Raw genomic sequence first — 26038 nt, forward strand, 5'->3', positions numbered from 1 at the left:
CTCAAAAGTTTTATTAATTGCTAATTCACTGTTAAAATCTGGCTACTTTCTGTTGTTTTCTTCTGTTAAAATGTAATAATCACTTATTCTTCTGTTGTTTGGCTACTTTACATTAGTTTTGGGTGATACTCCAAATTTGGGTATCGATCCAATACTAAGTAGTAGCAGAGGCAGTATCACTCAGACCAATGCTGATACTTAAATTGTTCATCATTGAGTGATTACATTTTTGATCACAATTAAAAGTGAACAAAAACAGGATGGCGCTGTAACAAGTTTGTAAACCATATCAAAAACAACAAAATCTATTTTGATAATAAAAAATTGTTGATCTATCCACTCTAGTATCGACCATTAACTGATACTATACTTGGTATATTGATACTTGCACTGATCCACCCGCCTTAGTTACATTCAAAAGCTCTACGTGTACGAAACATGGTGGCGAAAATTGCTGATTTCGAATTAGCTTTGCAATGTAGTGGGATGTTAGCATGCTAGCAAGAATGCTACATTGCGTTGCAGACGCAATTGTTCGTTTGTCGCTGTCAAATTTGCGGGACACAACTAGAATGTGTCAACATACAATATCACGATTTTAGGGCTATATTTTTAAAAGCTCTATCGTCGACCAAATGTATATCATTTATATTGTATATCATCTATATTACGCAACCCTAAGTGGAACCACTAATATTGTCCACATAATGTTCCTGGGATATCGGTCTCACCTCCCGTTTTACCCTGGAAACGCGTGCATTTTTCTCTTTTTCCCGTATTTTAACTTTCATGCAAACAAAAAACCCTTTCCATGAAAGTGTTGCCACCGCACAGAAGTCAGGCCTTCAAAATAAAAGCCAGTAAAATACACCACAGTAGGCAGGCGGGTCTTTCCACCAGCACACCCCTCCGTTGAGTTATGTGCTCTAGTTAACTGTTATTAGTTTTAAGTCGTACTGTACATCATGAAAATGTGTGTGTCTTAGTACACACACTACAATTATCTTGTGAAATTATTCCCAGTCCAACTGTCGTAAAACAGTCTGTCCGTCCCTTATTTTTTTAAAAGCAAATGTTGAAAGTTATGATTATAGTAAAATCTTCCTTATCCGTCATGCAAGTGTAAAAATAAGTTAAACCCTGTTCTAAATATGGATACAACCATACACTGTAAACATTTTCAATGTTAATTCACAGAAAATTACTGACTAATAATTGCATTAATATTCAATTCAAGATCATTTATTATCATTATCATAAATAACAAGATACATTAGAGCATGAATCAACATTGACATTGTATAAGGTGCAGTGAATTATTAATGTGTGAATGACTTATCCAGTAACGATTACAGTATAGTACCGCACAATATCGTTACAGCAATTTCATTTAACTGCAGAGCTATTATTTCACAGTTACAATAATACATTAAATGCTGTTTTATAGTTAATTACAATACAATTATAACTACATACTGTAACTTTACAATTGTAGTTTTATTGATAATTACTGTAATTGTATTGTTAATTACACTCTGGTTTTAACAGCATACCGCCACCTACTCTACAATAGTGTGCGAGGTAGTCTACGGATCCCCTTAAAAAGAAACAGATCAGTTTGAATTTACAGTACAGTAAGGAAGCGATATAGGTCGATCTAGCGTGAGAGGAATGGGGGTGTCATCATTTTGCAATCCATTCTGCTGAAAATAATGGAAAGTGACACTCTACATAGCAACTGGCTCTGTGGTCAAAGTTGGAATAGCCCCAGAAGACATTTTAAGATATTTAAAACTTTACTACCATCTGGCGGCTAAAGCGGATAGTGCACCCCACAATTCGTCACGTTTCATGTGTTGGGTATCTCGCGACGAATGGGGCCATATGAATCCCCTTCCTACCTATTTGGACTATGATTACATTATTTTACTGTGAAAGTAAACTGCTGTGAAATATAAGGTATCATATTTTTTTTACAGGTGTTTGTTGAAATGTTACAGTACATTTTGATTACAGCATTTGACTGTGAAAAAATGCCGTTAAAGCATGGGTGTCAAACGTGCGGCCCGCGGGCCGGATCAGGCCCACAAACAGGTTTTGTCCGGCCCACAAGATGAGTTTGCTGAGTTTAAAAATGAGCCGAAATCTTTGAATGAAAAAAACTGCTGTTCAAAATGTGTCCACTAGCAATTATTTGTATCCACTACCGTAGGAGCGCGCATGACTTCAGAGGGGGCGGAGCTATGTGCCGTGTTAAGATAGGAGAATAGAGGCAACACACCCGTGTTTGGACACTACTTACTTACGCTGCTTGTTAGTGATTGTGATGATTCAAAACGTGGATATTTACATACAGTTGTGCTCATAAGTTTACATACCCTGGGAAAATTTAAGATTTCTTGGCCATTCTTCAGAGAATATGAATGATAACACAAACAACTTTCTTCCACTCATGCTTAATGGTTGTGTGAAGCTATTTTTTGGCAAACAACTGTGTTTACTCTTTTTAAATCAAAATGACAAAAGAAAGTACCCAAATGACCCTGATCAAAAGTTTACATACCCCAGTGACTTTGATCTGATAACATGCACAAAAGTTGACACAAACAGGTTTGAATGGCTAATCAAGGTTCCAATCCTCACCTGTGACCTGTTTGTTTGTAATTAATGTGTGTGTATAAAAGGTCGGTGAGTTTCTGGGCTTCTGACAGACCATTGCATCTTTCATCCAGTGCTGCACAGATGTTTCTGGATTCTGAGTCATGGGGAAGGCAAAAGAATTGTCAAAGGATCTGCGAGAAAAGGTAATTGAACTGCATAAAACAGGAAAGGGGTATAAAAAGATATCCAAGGAATTGAGAATGCCAATCAGCAGTGTTCAAACGCTGATTAAGAAGTGGAAAATGAGGGATTCAGGTAGACCAGCAAAGATTTCAGCCACAACTGCCAGGAAAATTGTGTGAGATGCAAAAAAAAATCCACAAATAACTTCAGCTGAAATACAGGACTCTCTGAAAAATTGTGGTGTGGCTGTTTCAAGATGCACAATAAGGAGACACTTGAAGAAAAATGGGCTGCATGGTCGAGTGGCCAAAAAGTTAAATTTTGGTCTCATCACTCCAAATTACTTTGTTCCAGAAGTTTTGAGGCTTGTCTTTGTGCTGTTTGGCGTAATGTAAGCGGGATACTTTGTGACATTTGCGCAGAAATGGCTTTCTTCTGGCGACTCGACCATGCAGCCCATTTTTCTTCAAGTGCCTCTTTATTGTGCATCTTGAAACACGGATATGGGAAAAGGGACATGTAACCAAATATTTACATTGCTGTATGTATACTTTTGGTATAGATTTGGTCACATTTTCAGTAGACACATAATAAATTCATAAAAGAACCAAACTTCATAAATGTTTTTTGTGACAAACAAGTATGTGCTCCAATCACTTTATCACAAAAAAATAAGAGTTGTAGAAAGTATTGGAAACTCAAGACAGCCATGACATTATGTTTTTTACAAGTGTATGTCAACTTTTGACCACGACTATATGTACAGAATAAACCTCATTATGTTAGTGCATAGGTTGAGAGAATGAGTAAATTACATTAATAACATCCTGTAATTTGATATTGACAATATTATTCATTTCATCTTCCGATACATTAAAAAACAACACCAATGGGAGCATTCTAAAACTCTGACCTAGACTCAATTCTAACCAGCCGTGCCTTTATGTTGGGTATTGTTGGTGTTCTTCTGTGTTTATTGCTTGTTCCTGTCCTGCACTCTTATTTTGGTGGCACTTCCTGTTATGTTGGTGTTTTTTCACAACTACTTTACACATGCCTTCCAGCACTTTTTCCATCACCTGTTTTCTGTTGGTGATTAAGACTATCTAAGTTGAGTGTGAGCCACCATTCTTTGTTGAGACTTTGTTTGGAATGAATATTCTTCGTGTGGACGCTTTCTCCTCCTGCCGTGAGTTTTGCTTTATTCCAGCATTCAGTTTTGTTGTTTTGCACCTGTCAGTAAGACAAACTTTATTAATCCACGAGGGAAATTGTTCCAGTTAAAAACATTCTGGTCACAGAAGGTAACCAGAATGCCATCTGTGCCATTTTTTTTTTAAACTGAGTGGAATGCTAACATGGGTGACTATTTTGGACTGCAGTTGTTTTTCTCACTACGATAGGGTGAAACCATCTTTGCCCAGGTACACCCTCCTGGTTTTGGACGATAAGGCCCCGTTTACACTAAGGTTATCCTAATAATAAGGTTATATAATAATAATAAGGTTAATAAGGTTATCCAGGGTAAATCCCACCTAACCTTATCCTTGTCCACAGACACAGCCGGCGTAACGCAACCTAATACACATGCGCGGAAAATGCGCACGTCATAGTCACCTCCAATGTTGCTTTGTGTGCAAGTTCTTAAATTTAACTTATCTGAACAATATCCAGTGTTGTGGTATTTCAATTAACTGGAATCCAGTGTGCTGTGGTGCCCTATTGTATTGAATCACACCTGAGCCATCATAAATTAATCAAATCTTTATTGGACACGTGAAAGTTTTACATCAATCAATCTAGGGATCTAGATATCTGGTCAGGACACTCCTCACTCTTTTGCCTTCACCTGCATTGTCCATTCATTTTTGGTGACTTTATATACTCTGGACCTAGACGTCGAGTCCGCGACATACATGGCGGACAATAACTGATACAGTCTGCTTTGCCAGTCCAAGAGCATTCGCCATTTTCAGTAGTCTTCCCTCGACGGCCAGGTAATACAAAGCACACGCTACCTTTTTTTATCACATCTACCGGAGCCCGCATTCTCGTTGACTCTCCTTCCACAAATGGACAAAGTTTTTCGCTAAGTAGAATCACAGCTGACCTGGACATTCGAAAGTTATCTTGCCGTCTAAAAAGTGTTGTATCCTAAATAGCTGCAATCGCTTTCTCTTAAGGTATTCATGTGTGATTTCCACAAGTGTCTGTACATGTAGAAGAATGAGAAACACGGGCATGTCTGGATGACTCGACTCCATATTTCCAGTGGTTAGCTCCGAGTTACGAAACCGCTTTATTATGAAGCTGGCTGTGGCGCGTTCTTTCTGACGTCACTTCCTGTGTGGGGCGCGGTCTTTCTGGCTTCACTTCCTCTCTAAATTCAGTTTGTAAACGATCAATGAGTTCATACAAAGCTAAGAGCCGGAGATTCAAGAAATACACGGCGCGCCTACTCGTGTAAAAGAATTGTCCGAGGAGGGGGACCTTAAACGATGGTTTAGTGTGGCCGAAACAGAGCTTAGGCTAAATAATTATTCGGTTAAGGGGTTATCCGGCTTAGTGTAGACATAGCCTAAGTCTAAGAGCAATCTAAGTCTATGAACATGAACTGATGAGAGGCCAAACGTCTTCTAAGACAAACCAAACAGTCCAGTTACTTTCGATTGAATGCCCTGGGATTACAATGACCTGGATGAATGAGCACATTCATAGAAACATTCTGGCTTGTACATTTTCAGAATGTGCTTACAAAGAAAACAATCTGAAGTTGTCTTTATTTTTAAGTTATCACGTCATGATTTTACCAGTCCGGCCCATTTGGGAATAGACTTGTTAGATTTGCTGTGAAATCCTGGTAGTTTTTTACAGCGTAAAATATTCAGTCTTTTTATTGACAAACGATGAAGGTCCACACAAGAGATGCTCCCAGCTGATGCTGGTGTGATTAGTAGTATTAGTCGTAACAAGTTCGACTGTGTGCTGTGAAGTTGTGCGGCACACAAGCGACCGAGGCGACTTTTCCTGGGGGCCGTTATCAATCACCTCCATCTAAAGTCAATTAATTCCAGATTAGTGACTGAGACTGTAATTAGATTTCAGCAGCAGAGTTAAGCAGCTAAAGCCAGCGCTCGGCGTGCACGAGGTTATTGTGAGTAGATAAGCACGAGTGGGGAACCGTTCACTTCTTAGGACAGGTGAAGGTGGTTGGGTGGGTGAAATTCGTATCGATTCATCAAAGAGGGGGTGGCGACAAACTTGGCCTGCTTAAGTTGACGATCAATACAGATTTCAACCCTTCCTGAGGAAATAAGCATCAATTACCTGCGACGTGGAGTGCATTGGGTAATTACGAGCCACGCAACAGGTCACAGGGCGACAGCGTGTCCGTGATGACGTGACCGCTGGCGCCTTTTGACGTGTTCACGCGCTCCTTTTCACTTGAATCATAGTGTTTTTGTTGGCGACTTCTTGCAAGTTGCAGCACTGCAGCACACCGTCGTCCCTCGGTGGGGCTTAAAATTGAACTTTTTACGAGCCGCTCCGTCTCTGGCGTGAAAATTCTCCTCCTCGGCACTGATTTACCTGAGAATTCCACTGTAAATATTCTGCATGAGTGCACCGCAGGGGTCCAGCCACGGGATAAACACATCCTGGCGGGCTTGACGGTGTTTCCGCATTTCCAATTATTCGGTCAGAACTCAAACAAAGGCGATCCAGAATTAACGCGTATCTTCTTTTGGAACGAATGGACTTAATCTTGTGCTCCTTCCCTCTCTCTCCGTTATTGATTCGACTCTTTTTTTTTTTTATCACATTGATTTCTATCTTGGCTTGAATAACGACCCCCAAAAAGAGCCATTTAAACATACGTTTTACAGTCTCGCTTGGGACACGCCTCCTGATCAATGAATACATCTTTTAAGGACACACAAGAGCCACTGAATGCTAATTCTTCTTCTTGGCGAGATATTTTGGACAATTGTATGCGTTCAACTTTGCGGGCAAAAGTTTGGGACCTTTCGTGTTCCCAGTGCTCAAAGCAAGGTTCATACAATAGACCAGACCTGGGCATTCTGCGGCCCGCGGGCCACATCCGGCCCTTTGTGCGTCCCTAAATTACAAAATAAATTTAAAAAGGTATCTATGTCGAGTGTGCAATACAACTGTGCTGCTTTTGTTTTGAAAAGCGTTATTTGTATTACTTCCGTGTGGACGTATGCGCGTGCGTGATTGTGAGTGAATGTGAACAGCTGCAATCACAAATTACAAAATAAAGTTGAAAAAACATATATGTCGTGCGCGCAATACAACTGTGCTGCTTTTATTTTGAAAAGTTATATTTATGGGCGTATGTCCGTGTGTAACCTGTGAGTGAAGGTGCACAGCGACAAGTGATGCACGGTTTACCCCTGAGACGCTAAAAAGAGAAAAGTTGATGACGAATGGCGTGTTTTCAACAAGACATGGACTGCCAAGCAACGTTCCCTCTAAGGTGCGCGCCTGCGCAATTGCGCACTGCTCAAGCGTCCTCTGCGCACAGCAAATATATGCCGCGCACCAAATCAAATCCCATCTGAATTTTAAACAAAATAAACACATTTATTCTGTGTAATTTTGCAATGCAACTTTGAGTGACAGTGACAACATGCGGCCCTAACGGTGTTCTTCAAAACCGTTCAATTGAACACCGTTCAATTATTGTAACGTCTATCGAGATGCTTAGAGGACAGGAATTATATTGATCACTTTATTGAGCAAAACTGTTTATATTCGGCCATAACCACACCATAAACATGAGTAAAACACTTCTATCTCGAAAAACTAGTCATTTTCTGCCGTACAAACCAGGCCAAAACCAACTTGTCATCTGTCACCAACACGCATAGCACCAAGCAACTGGTGCGCTTATGGCCACACAAAAAGTCGGACAACTCAAACACCACACAAAGTTACACTATGACTCCTCAGTCATACGTGTGCTTATTTTACTGTCATTTATTATTAATGTTAATTTATTCATATTAATCATGGAATGCTGTTACTAGAGAAAGTTACAGGAATGCACACTTCATCCTATGCTTACATTTCATTGTGCAACATGAGGATGTTTAAGGGGAACTAAATGTGATCTCTGAAAGGGGTACAAATGATTTCCAAAGCAGTGCTTTTGGTATAAAGTTAAGTTAGGTTAAATGAAAGTATTATTATTATTATTATTATTATTATTATTATTATTATTATTATTTATCTTACGGTATATATAAAAAATAATATTGAGCAAAATTTAATTGAAATATTGTCGATGTGGCCCTCCAGCAGTGCTCGGGTTGCTCATGCAGCCCCCGGTAAAAATTAATTGCCCTCCCCTGCAATAGACGCATGCTCGGAGGAGTTTGGTGTAGAAGAAGGACACTGAAAGTTGGAAGGTAGGGTTGTACTAATAAAGTACCGCGGTACTAATGAATTAAAAATGGTGCTATACTGCTTCTGAAAAATACAGTTTTTTGTTTTTTTTACGGACATGACAGCATGCCGTTGTGACATCTTGACATTGCCTGTAAAACAAGCAAGCGCCGCATGTTAGGTAACGCATACGCACGGTGTACTTACAAGCAGACAAACTGTGGCGACATAGGAAGGCTTAAAAACAAACAATAAAGGTGAAGCTTTTTACACTGATGTGCCGCTCTGGTCGAGGTGTTTTAAATATGGCTAGCTAGCTAGCGGCTAACGTCCATCCCGCAGTCGGCAGTGTTTGATCTACTTCTAAATCACTAATCCTCGCCTCCGTGGCGACAAATAAAGTACGTTTCTTCCAAGTATCATCCCTGCAGGACGAGGAATAACTAAACGTGCTTCACTACACACCATAGGAGGATATAATAGCTAACTGTTAAAAGCAAGCTAGCACTCCTGAATGTAAACAAATGCCATGGTTGGATCTAGGAGCCTTATATAATCGATACAGTGATTACTAGGGCTTTGAATCTTTGGGTGTCCCACGATTCGATTCAATATCGATTCTTGGGGTCACGATTCGATTCTAAATCGATTTTTTTTTTTCAATTCAGCAAGATTCTCGATTCAAAAACGATTTTTTCCCATTTCAAAAGGATTCTCTATTCATTCAATGCATAGGATTTCAGCAGGATCTACCCCAGTCTGATGACATGCAAGCAGAGTAGTAGATTTTTGTAAAAAGCTTTTATAATTGTAAAGGACAATGTTTTATCAACTGATTGCAATAATGTACATTTGTTTTAACTATTAAATGAACCAAAAATATGACTTATTTTATCTTTGTGAAAATATTGGACACAGTGTGTTGTCAAGCTTATGAGATGCATTTTTATAAATGTCTAATGATAATGTCAATGAGGGATTTTTAATCACTACTATGTTGAAATTGTAACTAATATTGATACTGTTGTTGATAATATTCATTTTTGTTTCACTACTTTTGGTTTGTTTTGTGTCGTGTTTGTGTCTCCTCTCAATTGCTCTGTTTATTGCAGTTCTGAGTGTTGCTGGGTCGGGTTTGGTTTCGGAATTGGATTGCATTGTTATGGTATTGCTGTGTATTGTTTTGTTGGATTGATTAATTTAAAAAATAAATTAATTTTTTTTTTTTAAATAAATAAATAAAATACAAATAATAGATTTTTTTTAAATGAGAATAGATTCTGAATCGCACAACGTGAGAATCGCGATTCAAATTCGAATCGATTTTTTCCCACACCCCTAATGATTACGTTGATATTTTTCACTATCACAAACTCTTGTCATTTTTTATTGTTTATAAATAAAAAATTGACATAGGAGAATTTTAATGATGACCATTGTATGACCCTGCAACTACAAAAATTTGTAGTATCACCCAAAACGTATGTATCACACAGACGAAAAAGTGATTATTACATTTTAACAGAAGTGTAGATAGAACATTTTAAAACAGAAAGTGAGCAGATATTAACAGTAAATGAACACGTAGATTAATAATACATTTTCTACCGCTTGTCCTTCATAATTTTGACAAAATAATAGAATAAGAAATGACACAATATGTTACTGCATACGTCAGTAGACTAATTCGGAGCCTTTGTTTACTTACTACTAAAACAGAAGTTGTGTAGTGAGTTCATTGTCTTATTTAATGTTAACATTGTTCTTTGATTGCAATAAGAAACAAATGTTTAATATATCACAATATTTTTTGTTGAAATAAAGCTAATAGTGACATTTTGTTTTTTTTGTTCCCCTTTATTTTGAAAAGTATCGAAATACATTTTATTACCGGTACCGGTAATAAAATATTGGTATTGGGACAACCCTAGTAGAATGAGAACGGTAATAACGAGCCCCCCTCGTTACAACAATGGTACTTATTTCATAGTTCTGGACCTAGAAATTATATTTACATGTAAAATTCCTCCCAAAATAGACACAGTAGTGATTTTAGACTTGTTTTGTAATGAGTTTAAGCACTTTTTAAAAAAAAACATTTTAGCTCCAAAATGTGGTTGTGGCCAGAATCAGCCTGTTGACATCACCCACAGAAGACTGGAAGCCATTTCATATTGTGTAGTATGTGTCTTGGTAGCAGCTTCATTCCAAATTACAATATTTTTGCACATAATTTAAAGGAATGATTAAATATGTCTGCCAGATGCATTGTTGCAGGTTGAAGCAACACAACTAGAGGAGGAGTCAGCCTGCATACATTTTCAAATGGTACATTTTCAAAGTATGGACTTCTCCTGTCAAATTGGCTCGCGCGAAATGTTACGGACCAAGCGAGAGGAGTGAAATTTGCAGCCATCATTTTAATGATTCTGACTTTGAAGTTTGTATGGAAAAAAATTTACAGACTCAGAACAATGCTATCCGGAAAATCAGGAACAACCTCAATTGGGAAAAATCTGAGTCAGGGCCTGTGGAAAAGCGGGGGAAAAAAAGCCGGAACGGCCTTTAAAAAAATGTTAGCCGGCACTATTTTGTTTTGCGTCCTCTTCTACTGATGTTTTCCTCAAGATGCTTGAGGAAATGCTGAAAGAGCATGAGTCAACACAGGCTATGGTGTCTATGGAAGAGGAGGGATGTCCTGAAATGGCATGTAAGTGATCAAAATAAGTTTTGCTTGATACATTACATGATTATGCGTCAGAAAAGGAGCAAGGAGAAGCTAAGTTTATTTAATTTCCACTTCCTGTGTTCAAATGTTCCTCTTTTTAAGGCACACACATAAATCGAGAATGTGTAACAATAGATCAATGTTAAATATATATTTTTTATTTTTTAATACCATTTTTTTCACCTAGTGTAATTACTGGAAAGCCTTTTCCTTTCCACCTGACAGGCCATACTGTGTGACTTGTGCTGCACACCCACCCACATGTCATAGCACCATACTGACCATTTGAACCATGAATAGAGTGTCTAAGTAGAGTGTTCACAGCCATGAGCTGCTGCTACATTCCCTCTACACACACACACACGCACGCACGCACGCACGCACGCACACACACACATGCATAAACCTATTAAACATAGTTTCAAGTGAGCTAATTGGGCTTTGTGACAACCAAAGGTATTTATAGGACTATGTGACTTCTAGCCAATTAACAAAAAGGGTTATGAAAAGGGAAACAATCCGTCTATCCATCCATCAATCTATCTTCTTCCGCTTATCCGAGGTCGGGTTGCGGGGGCAGCAGCCTAAGCAGAGAAGCCCAGACTTCCCTCTCCCCAGCCACATTGTCCAGCTCCTCCTGTGGGATCCTGAGGCGTTCCCAGGCCAGCTGGGAGACGTAGTCCTCCCAATGTGTCCTGGTTCTTACCCGTGGGCTCTTACCGGTCAGATGTGCCCTAAACACCTCCCCAGGAAGGCGTTCGCGGGGCATCCTGACCAGATGCCCGAACCACCTCTAGAGGAGCCAGATAAAAAAAAAAAAATCATCTAATGATCTGCAGAAGTATTAAAGTATCCAGTAACAAACGTGTCCGCATCATTCAACTAACTGCGTTCTGAACTTAATGAGTTATTGTGACCAGTAAGTGTCGCCATAATTACCACTTCACCTTAAAGGTTAAATAGATTATAAATAGATTAATGTTGTTCCATACCCTTAAGTAGCTATGTGCTATGTGACACATTTAATCGGATTAAAAGCCTAACCGGAATAACAATGCTTCGTGTAAACATGTATTTCGTAACATTCTGACCCGATCTCACACGTTCGGATCAAAATGTTATTCCAATCAAGACGGGGGGTTTATGCCGTTAGTCATTCGGATTGTATCACATGAAAACACATCTTCCGAATTTGGGTTGGAATTATCCTTACTGTACATGTCTTTGATGTCAGCTATACTTTGGTGGTGGAGCGTGGACTAAATTTAATATTCTCAGAATGAAGCGATTGTCTTGCTGCTGTCTCCACCCATTCAACATGTACACAATAAAAGAAGGGATCCAGTTGTCGTCTTAACAAGCTGTTTTATTCACAATGTTACCACGACTCCAAGTGCTAATTGCTAGCTTCAAACATGAACAACAACTTACATATATCTCAACATGAATGGCACAGAACAGATTTCAAAAGAGTGATAAAACACAAGTAGTGAACAGAAGGAAAAAATTATAAATACCGTGATATCGTCGGACAAGTACAAATGAGCAAAGCCATGTTTGTTTACAGTAGACGTCACTGCTTATTCAGCACCTGCAGTGAGCGAACTCGTTCAAAAGATGGCGCCATAGCAGAAACAATAACAGACTTTTCCGTTTGTTAGGTTCTGCGCATGTCCAAGTAAAGTATTCTGATTTATGGTGCGATGCATGAAAATGCACGTCATAATCAGATCATTTTTTTTAAGGTCCATGTACACAGTAACAGTCTAATCTGAATGGTGATCAGATTAAATGAATGTTGACCATGTACATGTGGCTAATGTTCCATGTTTGACTCATTTCACATGATCAAACTTTTTCTAAAATTGCATGCTACAAAATAATAAATTATATATGGTTCTGCTGATATTGTATCTGCCAATTCTCAAGGCTCCAATATCGGAATTAGGGTTGTATGGTATACTGGTATTAGTATAGTACCGCGATACTAATGAATCATTTTCGGTACTATACCGCCTCTGAAACGTACCGGTCCCGCACCCCCCGCGCCCGCGTGGTCGTCACGTCGAGTCATTGCTGGTTTATCGAGTAGACGAGCATGTTCGGCGGCACACAATCACGGAGTACTTACAAGCAGACACAGTGTGTAGACATAAAAGGGAGAACGGACAAATTTTGGCTTGAAAACTAACGATAAAGGCGAAGTTATAACACTGAAACGCCCTCAGGAAGAGGTGCTTTAAGACATGGCTAGCTAGCTAGCGGCTAACATCCATCCGCCGTTGGCAGTGTTTTAGCTACTTCTAAATCACTAATCCTCGCCTCCATGGCGACAAATAAAGTAAGTTTCTTACAAGTATCATCCCTGCAGGACGAGGAATAGCTAAACATGCTTCACTACACACCGTAGCTCACCGGCGTCAAAATGTAAACAAACGCCATTGGTGGATCTACACCTGACATCCAGTGTAATGATACCAAGTACAGTAGCGTATCTAGTCGATACTACTATGATTACGTCGATATTTTTTGGCATCACAACATCCTCTTTCGTTTTGTAAAAATTATATTGTGTTTATAAACTCAGGAAATATGTCCCTGGACACATGAGGACTTTGAATATGACCAATGTATGATCCTGTAACTACTTGGCATCGGATTGATACCCAAATTTGTGGTATCATCCAAAACTAAAGTAAAGTATCAAACAACAGAAGAATAAGTGATTATTACATTTGAACAAAAGTGTAGACAGAACATGTTATAATAAATAAATGATAAATGGGTTGTACTTGTATAGCGCTTTTCTACCTTCAAGGTACTCAAAGCGCTTTGACAGTATTTCCACATTTACCCATTCACACACACATTCACACACTGATGGCGGGAGCTGCCATGCAAGGCGCTAACCAGCAGCCATCAGAGGCAAAGGGTGAAGTGTCTTGCCCAAGGACACAACGGACATGACTAGGAAGGTAGAAGGTGGGAATTGAACCCCAGTAACCAGCAACACTCCGATTGCTGGCACAGCCACTCTACCAACTTCGCCAAGAGAAAGTAAGCATATATTAACAGTAAATAAGTAGATTAATAATTCATTTTCTACCGCTTGTCCTTAATAATGTTGACAAAATAATAGAATGATAAATGACACAATATGTTACTGCATATGTCAGCAGACTAGTTAGGAGCCTTTGTTTGCTTACTTACTACTAAAAGTTGTCTTGTATGTTCACTATTTTATTTAAGGACAAACTTGCAATAAGAAACATATATTTAATGTACCCTAATATTTTTTGTTAAAATAAAGCCAATAATGCAGTTATTTTTGTGATCCGCTTTATTTAGAAAAGTACTGAAAAAGATCGAAATGATTTAGGTACGGGTACCAAAATATTGGTATCGGGACAACACTAATCGGTATCGTATCGGAAGTGAAAATGTTGATTCGGGACACCCCTACCACAGACCACTGAGCATCAGATGTACATTGAACATGAACATAACTCGCTACAATATCCAAGGAAAACGAGAATCATTTGACACCTATAAAGGTAAATTACCACCTAGTCTCTTATAGTCGCCGGGGTTTCTGTTGAGACACGTCCACATTAACAGATGTGGCTGTAGGTTACCTCTTGATGTATTTTTTTATTTACAATCCCACAAGATGGCACTATCTGCAGTTAAGGAACATGTCTTTATGTAGGTCTGCATGCGCTTTATAATGTTGCTTGTGGGACTCTATAATTACTTCAGTCTCATTTCCTGTTGCTCTCATGGTCATGATCTCAATGCAGTGTTCTGGATTTCGGGAACTGCAATGGTTTTTTTTTCAGATGAATAATGGATCATCTGCTTTGTTAACGGACTTTGAATCCAGTTGTGCTAAATGAGCTCAAGCTGCTGTGTTTGCCTCCACGGGTCACACGATTAAACTGCAGAGCATGAAAGAGGAGTTTGTAGCACTGTGCTGCTTTGCTCTTCTGGACCAGTTTCTTTTTTTTTTTCTTTTCAAAAACACACACGAGCTATTTATGTGCGAATGTCGATGGGCTCTCCACAGAGCAGCAGACCCACAAAGAGCCCCAAACAGCCTGCGGCTTGAGGAAAGGTGACACAATCAATAGCCTCTCTCACCCACCAGAGACTTTTTCATGCTGCTAATGTTGTTCAGTGCTGCCTGTTTACTACCTCAATGCAGCTTGCAGTACATTCTGTCAGAATAATGTTTTGTCCATTTTAGTGCACTTGCCAAGACTTAGCGTACGGACAAATAGTCCAGTGAATCAAAGAAGTATTCCAATGTTTAAATAGGTAATCGGTATCTTTAAAAGTTCACTCACAGCTTTAGGCCTACTGAAATGAAATGTTCTTATTTAAACGGGGATAGCAGGTCCATTCTATGTGTCATACTTGATCATTTCGCGATATCGCCATATTTTTGCTGAAAGAATTTAGTAGAGAACTTTGACGATAAAGTTTGCAACTTTTGGTCGCTGATAAAAAAGCCTTGCCTGTACCGGAAGTAGCGTGATATCACAGGTTGTGGAGCTCCTCACATCTGCACATTGTTTACAATCATGTCCAGCAGCAGCGAGAGCGATTCGGACCGAGAAAGCGAAGATTACCCCATTAATTTGAGCGAGGATGAAAGATTTGTGGATGAGGAAAGTGAGAGTGAAGGACTAGAGGGCAGTGGAAGCGATTCAGATAGGGAAGATGCTGTGAGAGGCGGGTGGGACCTGATATTCAGTTGGGAATGACTAAAACAGTAAATAAACACAAGACAAATATACACTCTATTAGCCACAACACAACCAGGCTTATATTTAATATGCCACAAATTAATCCACATAACAAACACCTCCCCCCTCCCGTCCATATAACCTACCAATACAACTCAAACACCCGCACAACACACTCAATCCCACAGCCCAAAGTACCGTTCACCTCCGTAAAGTTCATACAGCACATATATTTCCCCAAAGTTACGTACGTTACATGCACATAGCGGCACGCACGTACGGGCAAGCGACCAAATGTTTGGAAGCCAAAGCTGTACTCACGGTAGCGCGTCTGCTATCCAATTCAAAGTCCTCCTGGTTGTGTTGCTGCAGCCAGCTGCTAATACACAGATCCCACCTACAGCTTTCTTCTTTGCTGTCGTCATTGTTCATTAAACAAATTGCAAAAGATTCACCAACACAGATGTCCAGAATATTGTGGAATCTTGCCATGAAAACAGACTACTTAATAGCTGGCCACAATGGTGTCCCAATATGTCCGCACAATCCGTGACGTCACGCGCAAACATCATCATACAGAGACGTTTTCAGCAGAACATTTCGCGGAAAATTTAAAATTGCACTTTACTAATCTAACCCGGCCGTATTGGCATGTGTTGCAATTTTAAGATTTCATCATTGATATATAAACTATCAGACTGCGTGGTCGGTAGTAGTGGCTTTCAGTAGGCCTTTAAATCCGCCCAAATGAAAGAGGACGCATATTTTTCCGTCGCCGCTTTTTGATTTTGTTTTTTGTCCTTCCGGGAGAAGAGCTCTAATTTTCAGGCCATCTGAGTTATGACTCTCAAAAAGCACTTGTCACAGCTGCTGGGACCTCAGAGGAAGGTGAGAGTGTGACGTCGGAGCACCTGCCTCAAATTCGCCTACAAAACACATTTTATGTGAGCGGGGTGCGAATTTCACACCTTTTTGAGAGTCATCATGTGTGGGAAAGAGTCAAGACTCATCTGCTGGGAAGTACTTCCCAAAGTCTACCATTTTTGGTAACAATTTTAGATGCATGTCAGAGGTTCCACATTAGTGTATTGGGAGTCTGTTGGCCAAAATGTCGCCTTATTGCTGGGATTCAAACAGTTTAGAAAATTTAGTTTTAAAAGCAATTTTAGTGTGTGTAGTTTCAATGGTTAATAGGCTGTGTTTGTCCATGTCTGGCTCCAGGAAGTGTTATTGTATACTTTAACCATCATTAGTTTTTTTTACATTTACAATGGAACTCTTGTAAAGAACATAATGTCATGGCTGTCTTGAGTTTCCAATAATTTCTACAACTCTTATTTTTTTGTGATATAGTGATTGGAGCACATACTTGTTGATCACAAAAAACATTCATGAAGTTTGGTTCTTTTATGAATTTATTATGTGTCTACTGAAAATGTGACCAAATCTGCTGGGTCAAAAGTATACATACAGCAATGTTAATATTTGCTTACATGTCCCTTGGCAAGTTTCACTGCAATAAGGCGCTTTTGGTAGCCACCCACAAGCATCTGCTTGAATTTTGACCACTTCTCTTGACAAAATTGGTGCAGTTCAGCTAAATTTGTTGGTTTTCTGACATGGACTTGTTTCTTCAGCATTCAGGATTTTGGGAAGGCCATTCTAAAACCTTAATTCTAGCCTGATTTAGCCATTCCTTTACCACTTTTGACGTGCATTTGGGGTCATTGTCCTGTTGGAACACCCAACTGCCCCCAAGACCCAACCTAAGGACTGTTGATTATAGGTTGTCCTGAAGAATTTGGAGGTAATCCTCTTTTTTATTGTCCCATTTAAAGCACCAGTTCCATTGGCAGCAAAACAGGCCCAGAGAATAATACTACCACCACCATGCTTGACAGTAGGAATGGTGTTCCTGGGATTAAAGGCCTTGCTTTTTCTCCTCCAAACATATCGCTGGGTATTGTGGCCAAACAGCTCAATTTTTGTTTCATCTGACATCACATGGACAAAGATAAGACCTTCTGGAGGAAAGTTCTGTGGTCAGATGAAACAAAAATTGAGCTGTTTGGCCACAATACCCAGCAATATGTTTGGAGGAGAAAAGGTGAGGCCTTTAATCCCAGGAACACCATGACCATCAAAAGTTTAAATACACTTGTAAAGAATATGTCATGGCTGTCTTGAGTTTCCAATAATTTCTACAACTCTTATTTTTTTGTGATAGAGTGATTGGAGCACATACTTGTTCGCAAAAAACTTTCATGAAGTTTGGTTCTTTTATGAATTTATTATGGGTCTACTGAAAATGTGACCAAATCTGCTGGGTCAAAAGTATACATACAGCAATGTTAATATTTGGTTACATGTCCCTTGGCAAGTTTCACTGCAATACGGCGCTTTTGGTAGCCATCCACAAGCTTCTGGCAAGCCACAATTGTCAAGCAGGTCATGCGTTGTTTTTGTTTAGTGGTGGATCTTCCTATATTTTGTGTTTAGTTCCTGTTGAGGGCTCTTACTTTCTAGCTTCCACTTTCTGTTGTCTTTGCAGAACCTTTGCTTTGTTTGCCAGTGCACATGCTCGTGTTTAGTAATCAAGTCTATTTAGGTTAAACTGTTTCTGCTGGCTAGTTGCTGGAACATTGCTTCTTGAATGTTTATTGCATGGCTTTTCCTATGCTTCCAGTGCACTCCCAGCTGCACTAGTGTTTGTTTTTTCATATATTAATTATATATCTCCTGCTGTCCTCTGCATCTTGGGATTATGACAACTACCACTGCATGCGGCCAAAGCGTCACAAGAAGTAGTGATGCAACAATATGAAAATGTCATATCACGGTTACTGCGACCAAAGTTACCATGGTTACCATTATTATTGCGATATTGTTGAATGTTCTCAAAATGTACGAATAAACAGACTGAAATCCAATGGGTTTTTTTAATGCCTAAAGTAAAACACACTTTCAGAAAGCCAACTATTTTGCATGTTTTGTATTTCTAATGCTTCACTAATAAGAGTCTTCTGGCTGGCATTGTGCTGTCCTACACTATTCAGTGGTCCTTGAACGCATCCTAAAACCACCAACGTGTCATATTCCTCAGAGTATATATCGATCACTCCATCTAAGAGAGCACAGCCTGTGGGTTAAATGTGCTCAACTAAATAGCTTAGTTCCCCAGACAGAAATGTGTTTGTACAAGTTTAGATTAAGAAACAATTCCTGGTTCCTGTGAATCGATACTGGTACTGAACAGTACCAATTTTCATTGCTTTTGTGTGTATTCAAATGTGTTAATACATTGTAATTAAAAAATATACAAATATTTTTTAATTTAACATTTAACACTGAGCTATGCTAGCCAGTTACCTTACACTTCTCAGTCTCATTTGCAAGTATTATATTGTGAATTTAGCATGCAGTTGCTATTTGCCATTAGGTAGTTAAAAAAACAAAAACTAATTTCCTTTAGGTTGAATATACCAATCTTTTATTTTGCTACAAGTCCTAGGAAGTGTTTAAACAGTAAGTATTGTATTAATCACTCACCAGCTGTTTGATTGCAACGTACATCTTAGTCGTAGTTTTGATGACCAAATTTTGAGTTGTTGAAATCACCACTTAAAATTTGTAACGCTGACCGGTAGCATGTCTATGGCAAATCCAATGTAAATTAGCGTTGAGCTAAAGTGCACACAAGAAAAAACGCCCCTTTTAAAAAGTTTTGAAAAAATAAATAAATGCACATAAATTTTGTGTAATGAGCAAAAAATCTGCCAATGGAACAAGTCAAAATTGTTTTGATAAGATTTCTTCTTAACATTATATTTAAGCTTTAAACACTTTAAAGTGATCTTGAAATTAGCAATTACAACGTATTAGAAGCTATACTTACTAGTATTGTGAAGTTTTGTGTCTTATAACAAACTTGTAATGCTCAAACGTAGTATGTTTTACCTTAGAAGGTCTAATGCCTCAAAAGTTCTTATGTCTCACTGAAAGTTTGCTTCTCAGGGGATTGGGATTTGTTTTTCTTAAGTATGTTTAGATATTTTGACTAGATTAGAAATATATACTTGGTGGGATTTGCATTTTTCCAGTGCTGCAGCCTCACTGTACTTTTGAGTGCCTTCTTCTTGCTTTATTTGCTTAGAGAATTGTAACATTACCTAGAGGTAGTTCGTTTTGAGTGCTTGACTGCTTGTTTTCCGGCCAAGTGCTTTAGCCGGCACAGAGTGTGCAACCATAGTTGCAACAAAGGTATCGAAATATGTCACCGTTGGATCTTACGTGAATCGGTACTAGGTTGTACCAACAGACTTCGATCGGTACCTATAATATATTTAATAATTAACTTAATAATAATTTACCTGCTCAGTGGCCTTGTGGTTAGAGTGTCCGACCTGAGCTCGGTATGTCGTAAGTTCAAACCCTGGCTAGGTCATTCCAAAGACTATAAAAATGGGACCCATTACCTCCCTGCTTGGAACTCCGCATCAAGAGTTGGAATTGGGGGTTAAATAACCAAAATGGTTCCCGAGCGTGGGCACCGCTGCTGCTCACTGCTCCTCTCACCTCCCAGGGGGTGGAACAAGGGGATAGGTCAAATGTAGAGATGTCCGATAATATCGGCCTGCCGATATAATCGGCCGATAAATGCTTTAAAATGTAATATCGGAAATTATCGGTATCGTTTTTTAAATTATCGATATCGTTTTTTTTATTTTTTTTTTATTTTTTTTAAAATCAATATAAAAAACACAAGATACACTTAGAATTGGTGCACCAACCCAAAAAACCTCCCTCCCCCATTTACACTCATTCACACAAAAGGGTTGTTTCTTTCTGTTATTAATATTATGCTTCCTACATTATATATCAATATATATCAATACAGTCTGCAAGGGATACAGTCCGTAAGCACACATGGTTGTGTGTGCTGCTGGTCCTCTAATAGTACTAACCTTTAACAGTTAATTTTACTAATTTTCATTAATTACTAGTTTCTATGTAACTGTTTTTATATTGTTTTACTTTCTTTTTTATTCAAGAAAATGTTTTTAATTTATTTATCTTATTTTATTTTATTAATATTTTTAAAAATGAACTTTATCTTCACCATACCTGGTTGTCCAAATCAGGCATAATAATGTGTTAATTCCACAACTGTATATATCAGTATCGGTTGACATCGGTATTGGTTGATATCGGTATCGGTAATTAAAGATTTGGACAATATCCGGATATCGGCAAAAAGCCATTGTCGGACATCTATAGTCAAATGCAGAGGGTAATTTCACCACACCAATTGTGTGTGTGACTATCAGTGGTACTTTAACTTTGTAAAAGTAACACATTTGGTAGCCATCTCTATTACGGTTACATCACTAAAAAGTCCCTTTTGCTTCATAGGTGACCTTTTTAAAAAATGTTCTTTCGAGCAACCCATGCCTGGAAGATTAACATCTACCTAACTGTTGTGTGTATGTGTGTGTGTCCTCAGTTTGAACGGGGTGTTTTCCTCCTTGCAAGCAAATATATCACCCCCGCTCAACTGCAACAACAATAACCTTCCCCACAAGCAGCAACGACAACAGGTATAGGGCGGCCGTGACGCCTCGCATTAGAAAAAGATAAGAGCGGATGAACGTCCTCAACAAATGTCAGTCGGCTGCGGTTCAGCCCACCCTCTCCCCGCTTCCTGATCCCCCCCTCTCCCTGCTGAGATATTGGAGAAATACAAATGCAAATTCTCCGCCGCCTCCTGACAATTCCACCTGGGAGCTGTCACCTAATGAATGGCAGCGGAGAAAAAGCATGTGTGTTTTTCAGAGTGAGACAAAAAGAATAGAAAGGCTGCAAAAAAAGGGCAGACATAAGAACAAACACATTCATGCATGTGTGTGTGTGTGTGTGTGTGTGTGTGTGTGTGTGCAGGAGCCTATAGATTGTATATGTGACCCCAGCATGCATACGTTTGATTGACCGTAACCTTTGCGTGCAGCGTGTGTGCGGGAAGACATGGATACTATTTGAATTGTCTCCACCTGGGACCCTTGGTTCCAATCTGCCATGGCCAGCGCAGGTGTTCCATGAATGTGATTCGTTTCTAAACAAGGCGGTCCTAATAAAGATTAGCATATAAAACATGGCCGACGGTTAAAGACCCTGCGGTTTTTGTGTGGAAAAGCGAGAGCTGCGTAGATGGACTGACACTTCACCGATGGAAATGTTGCCAATGAATATTTAAGGAGCCGGAGCAAGCGGGAAACACCAATAAACGCATGCTATTTACACAAAATACCGAGATCATTTTGAGACGTGTCCCTCTTGCTGTGCAGCTACTAAAATAAGCTCCACCCTTCTTTTGACCCTCAATGTCTAGGTCAGTGGTTCTTAACCTTGTTGGAGGTACCGAACCCCACCAGTTTCATATGCGCATTCACCAAACCCTTCTTTAGTGAAAAAAATGTTTTGTTTTTTTTCAAATTCAAGACAAAGTTATATGTTTTTGGTAACACTTTAGTATGGGAAACATATTCTAAGCAACAAAAACTTAATTTAGAGTTATTTGGACACTAGGGGAACATATTCTACGTAATAAAGACTTAATTAAGAGTTATTTGGTTAAGGTTAGAGGGTTAGAGGGTTAGGGTTATAATAAGGCCATGCCGAATAAGGCATTAATAAGTACTTAATAATGACTAGTTAAGAGCCAATATGTTACTAATTTGTATGTTAATAAGCAACTAATTAATGGTGAATATGTTCCCCATACTAAAGTGTTACCATGTTTTTTTACTGGTGAATAAAATGAACCATGCATGAACAACACCTTGTTCAAACAACAATACCAACACAGTGCATAAACTCACAACAAATTAAACACCTGCAAACCAGTCAGCTGTTGCCGTATCCGTAATACGCCGATAGGGAGAAGTTTGTATTTACACGATGAGTCGGGTGTGTTTTGACCTCCGCCGAACCCCTGAGGCCGACTCACTGAACCCCTAGGGTTCGATCGAACCCAGTTAAGAACCACTGGTCTAGGTTTTATTGTACAGCATGTGACATTTTTTTCTTCTTCATTTGATTCTCCAAACTGGGGAAAAAGTCACATTTGAAAGTGAAATCTATAAACGCTAACTGGAAAATTAAGTTAAAAAATCACAGCCGTGTTCCAGTTACCATGAGAGCATTTTTGTTGTAAATTGTGAGGTGTGTCTGTTAAAATCCTGGTTGTTTTTACAAATGATGACAGATGTGAACAAGAGCATGTATTGTCTTTGTGTGGTTGTATTGTATATTAAGTATGTGTCCACGAAAGGGCATTTTATGACTTTTATTAATTTGATTACATGCCAAATAGTTCCTGCAAAACGGTGATGAGTGTTGATAAATCACATTGCGTGTGCTAAATCATTATATTTGTATTTTATTTTTGCATTTTGATGATCCGCATATATTTTACTTATTAATGAAGACAGAGACACAAAATGGATTGCACGCGTTATTCTGCTCCCTTAACAGACGCAATCTATTTTGCACATGTTGAGTAGATGAGCTTTGTGTGTGCAATCAGGTTTGCACCTGTTTTAGCACACGCAAACCTTTAGTAAATCAGGCCCTTAGACTCAAATTGTGGTTTTAGACAAAAGATTATACAATATAAATGTTTCTATTATAACGGCCACTGAGATACAGTATTTGGCCACCTGCCTTGACTCACATATGAACTTGAAGTGCCATCCCATTCCTAACCCATAGGGTTCAATATGATGTCGGTCCACCTTTTGCAGCTATTACAGCTTCAACTCTTCTGGGAAGGCTGTCCACAAGGTTGCGGAGTGTGTTTATAGGAATTTTCGACCATTCATCCAAAAGCGCATTGGTGAGGTCACACACTGATGTTGGTCGAGAAGGCCTGGCTCTCAGTCTCCGTCCTAATTCATCCCAAAGGTGTTCTATCGGGTTCAGGTCAGGACTCTGTGCAGGCCAGTCAAGTTCATCCACACCAGACTCTGTCATCCATGTATTTATGGACCTTGCTTTGTGCAGTGGTGCACAGTCATGTTGGAAGAGGAAGGGGCCCGCTCCAAAATGTTCCCACAAGGTTGGGAGCATGGAATTGTCCAAAATGTTTTGGTATCCTGGAGCATTCAAAGTTATTTTCACTGGAACTAAAGGGCCAATCCCAACTCCTGAAAAACCACCCCACACCATAATTCCTCCTCCACCAAATTTCACACCCACTGACCCCTCTCTGTCAGTTTACGTGGCCTACCACTTGGTGGCTGAGTTGCTGTTGTTCCCCAACTCTTACATGTTTTTATAATAAAGCCGACAGTTGACTTTGGAATATTTAGGAGCGAGGAAATTTCCCGACTGGATTTGTTGCACAGGTGGCATCCTATGACACGCTTGAAATCACTGCGCTCCTGAGAGCGGTCCATTCTTTCACAAAAGTTTGTAGAAACAGTCTCCATGCCTAAGTGCTTGATTTTATACACCTGTGGCCAGGCCAAGTGATTAGGACATCTGATTCTGATCATTTGGATGGGTGGCCAAATACTTTTGGCAATATAGTGTATGTTGTAGTTTTCCGAGTGACAGCACAGGAACAATACACACAATTAATGGAGTGCTCTTGATGCTGCATGTCACAGTTAGTGCTTGTATTAGCGGGACTTTTCCTCACACGAGCACACCTCCTCGTTTAGCCTGTCGGCGACACTGAGGGCGAAGCGAGGAGAAGAGCAGCAGAAGCGGCGCTCGCTGTCCGCCTTGGCCGTGGAGCATGGTCTGGAATGTGAATGAGCCTGACACCGGGAGTGAGAGATGAGGATGTTTCGCACAATGACTACAAATGCGGCCATTCATTATAGTTCCGCCTCCGCCATTTGCTCGGCGAGTGCCGTTTGCCCGCTGACGCCTTCACTTGCATGTTCTGCCGCCTCACTCACCTGTCAAACACGCCAAGCGCTGTACGTGGACATTTTTCTTTTTCTTTTTTTGGCCGTTTAATTGTGGAATGCTGAAATTCACCAGGCTGACCTTTTTGAAGGCCAAGAGCGTCTCGCACATGCACGGTCAACGTGTAATTGGATTGCCCTAATAACCCGATTAATGGTTTATTGCTCAACACGACCGAAAGAAAAGATTGCGTGCACAATTTGAATAATATGATTAATTTAAACGCACATTGCAATCTCCCGTGCGCTGAATGGCTTTTTAACTGTGTCCATTTAGGCTAGGTCAGGGGTCGGCAACCCAAAATGTTGAAAGAGCCATATTGGACCAAAAATACAAAAACAAATCTGTCTGGAGCCGCAAAAAATTAAAAGCCATATTACATGTGTCATGAGATATAAATGTAATTAAGAGGATTTAAAGGAAACTAAATGACCTCAAATATAGCTACAAATGAGGCATATGCAATATGTACATATAGCTAGCCTAAATAGCATGTTAGCATCGATTAGCTTGCAGTCACGCAGTGACCAAATATGTCTGATTAGCACTCCACACAAGTCAATAACATCAACAAAACTCACCTTTGTGCACTCATGCCCAACGTCAAAAGTGTGGTGGACAAAATGAGATAGAAAAAGTGGCATAAAACACGTCCTAGAAAGTCGGAGAAAGTTATACATGGAAACAAACTATACGGCGAGTTCAAGGACCGCCAAAATTAGTAGGACAAAACGGCGCTCGCCAAATACTCGAATCAGTGAAGCATGTTTAATACAAACAGTGTGATTTATAACAATTAGCGAGGTTTATGTCATGTTTGTCCTCCCACAGAAAACATTCTGAAACAAAAAAATTGATTTTTTTTCCCCCTCATCTTTTTCCATTCTTCATACATTTTTGAAAAATCTCCAGAGAGCCACTAGGGCGGCGCTAAAGAGCCGCATGCGGCTCTAGAGCCGCGGGTTGCCGACCCCCGGGCTAGGTGAAAAGTCAAGCGTGCCAAATAGGCAATGGTCGTGTGTGGGATGTATACTCCATCAGGGACGTCGAGCGGGATTATGGGGGGAGATAATTTGGTGTTGCACCGATAGGCCTCCGTTACACTGTGTGACACACATTGGGTGCGTACAATTGGGCGTCGCTTGCTGGTGTGCAGATTTACACTGTAAACCTTGCAGCACATCCTAATGCTAGCTTTTTCTCGCTTCTTCAAACTATTGCTTGGAAAAAAATCTTGACCATTCGTTAAGGGTTTTTAAACTTAAAATGTTTTATTTTTTTTACCAAGGCTCTCCAAGTACCGCTATAGTGACCGACATATAAATACAGTAGCGTAATAGGCCCAAGTATTCATTAAAAACAAGGCAAAGGTTTTGTTTAACAAGTGTATTCAGTA

At 39.6% G+C, this 26038-nt stretch overlaps 1 protein-coding gene across 1 annotated transcript in view; it reads left to right on the forward strand.

Moving 5' to 3' along the window:
* Positions 1–3958: 3958 nt before the first annotated feature.
* Positions 3959–26038, forward strand: part of robo1 (roundabout, axon guidance receptor, homolog 1 (Drosophila)) — a 687039-nt gene continuing 664959 nt past the window's right edge. Inside the window, exon 1 of the mRNA XM_062060414.1 lies at positions 3959–3973. The gene's annotated coding sequence lies outside the window, so the exon portion shown is untranslated. The remainder of the gene's footprint in view (positions 3974–26038) is intronic.

This window comes from Entelurus aequoreus, linkage group LG10, assembly GCF_033978785.1.
Source record: "Entelurus aequoreus isolate RoL-2023_Sb linkage group LG10, RoL_Eaeq_v1.1, whole genome shotgun sequence".
Classification (NCBI taxonomy): Eukaryota; Metazoa; Chordata; class Actinopteri; order Syngnathiformes; family Syngnathidae; genus Entelurus; species Entelurus aequoreus.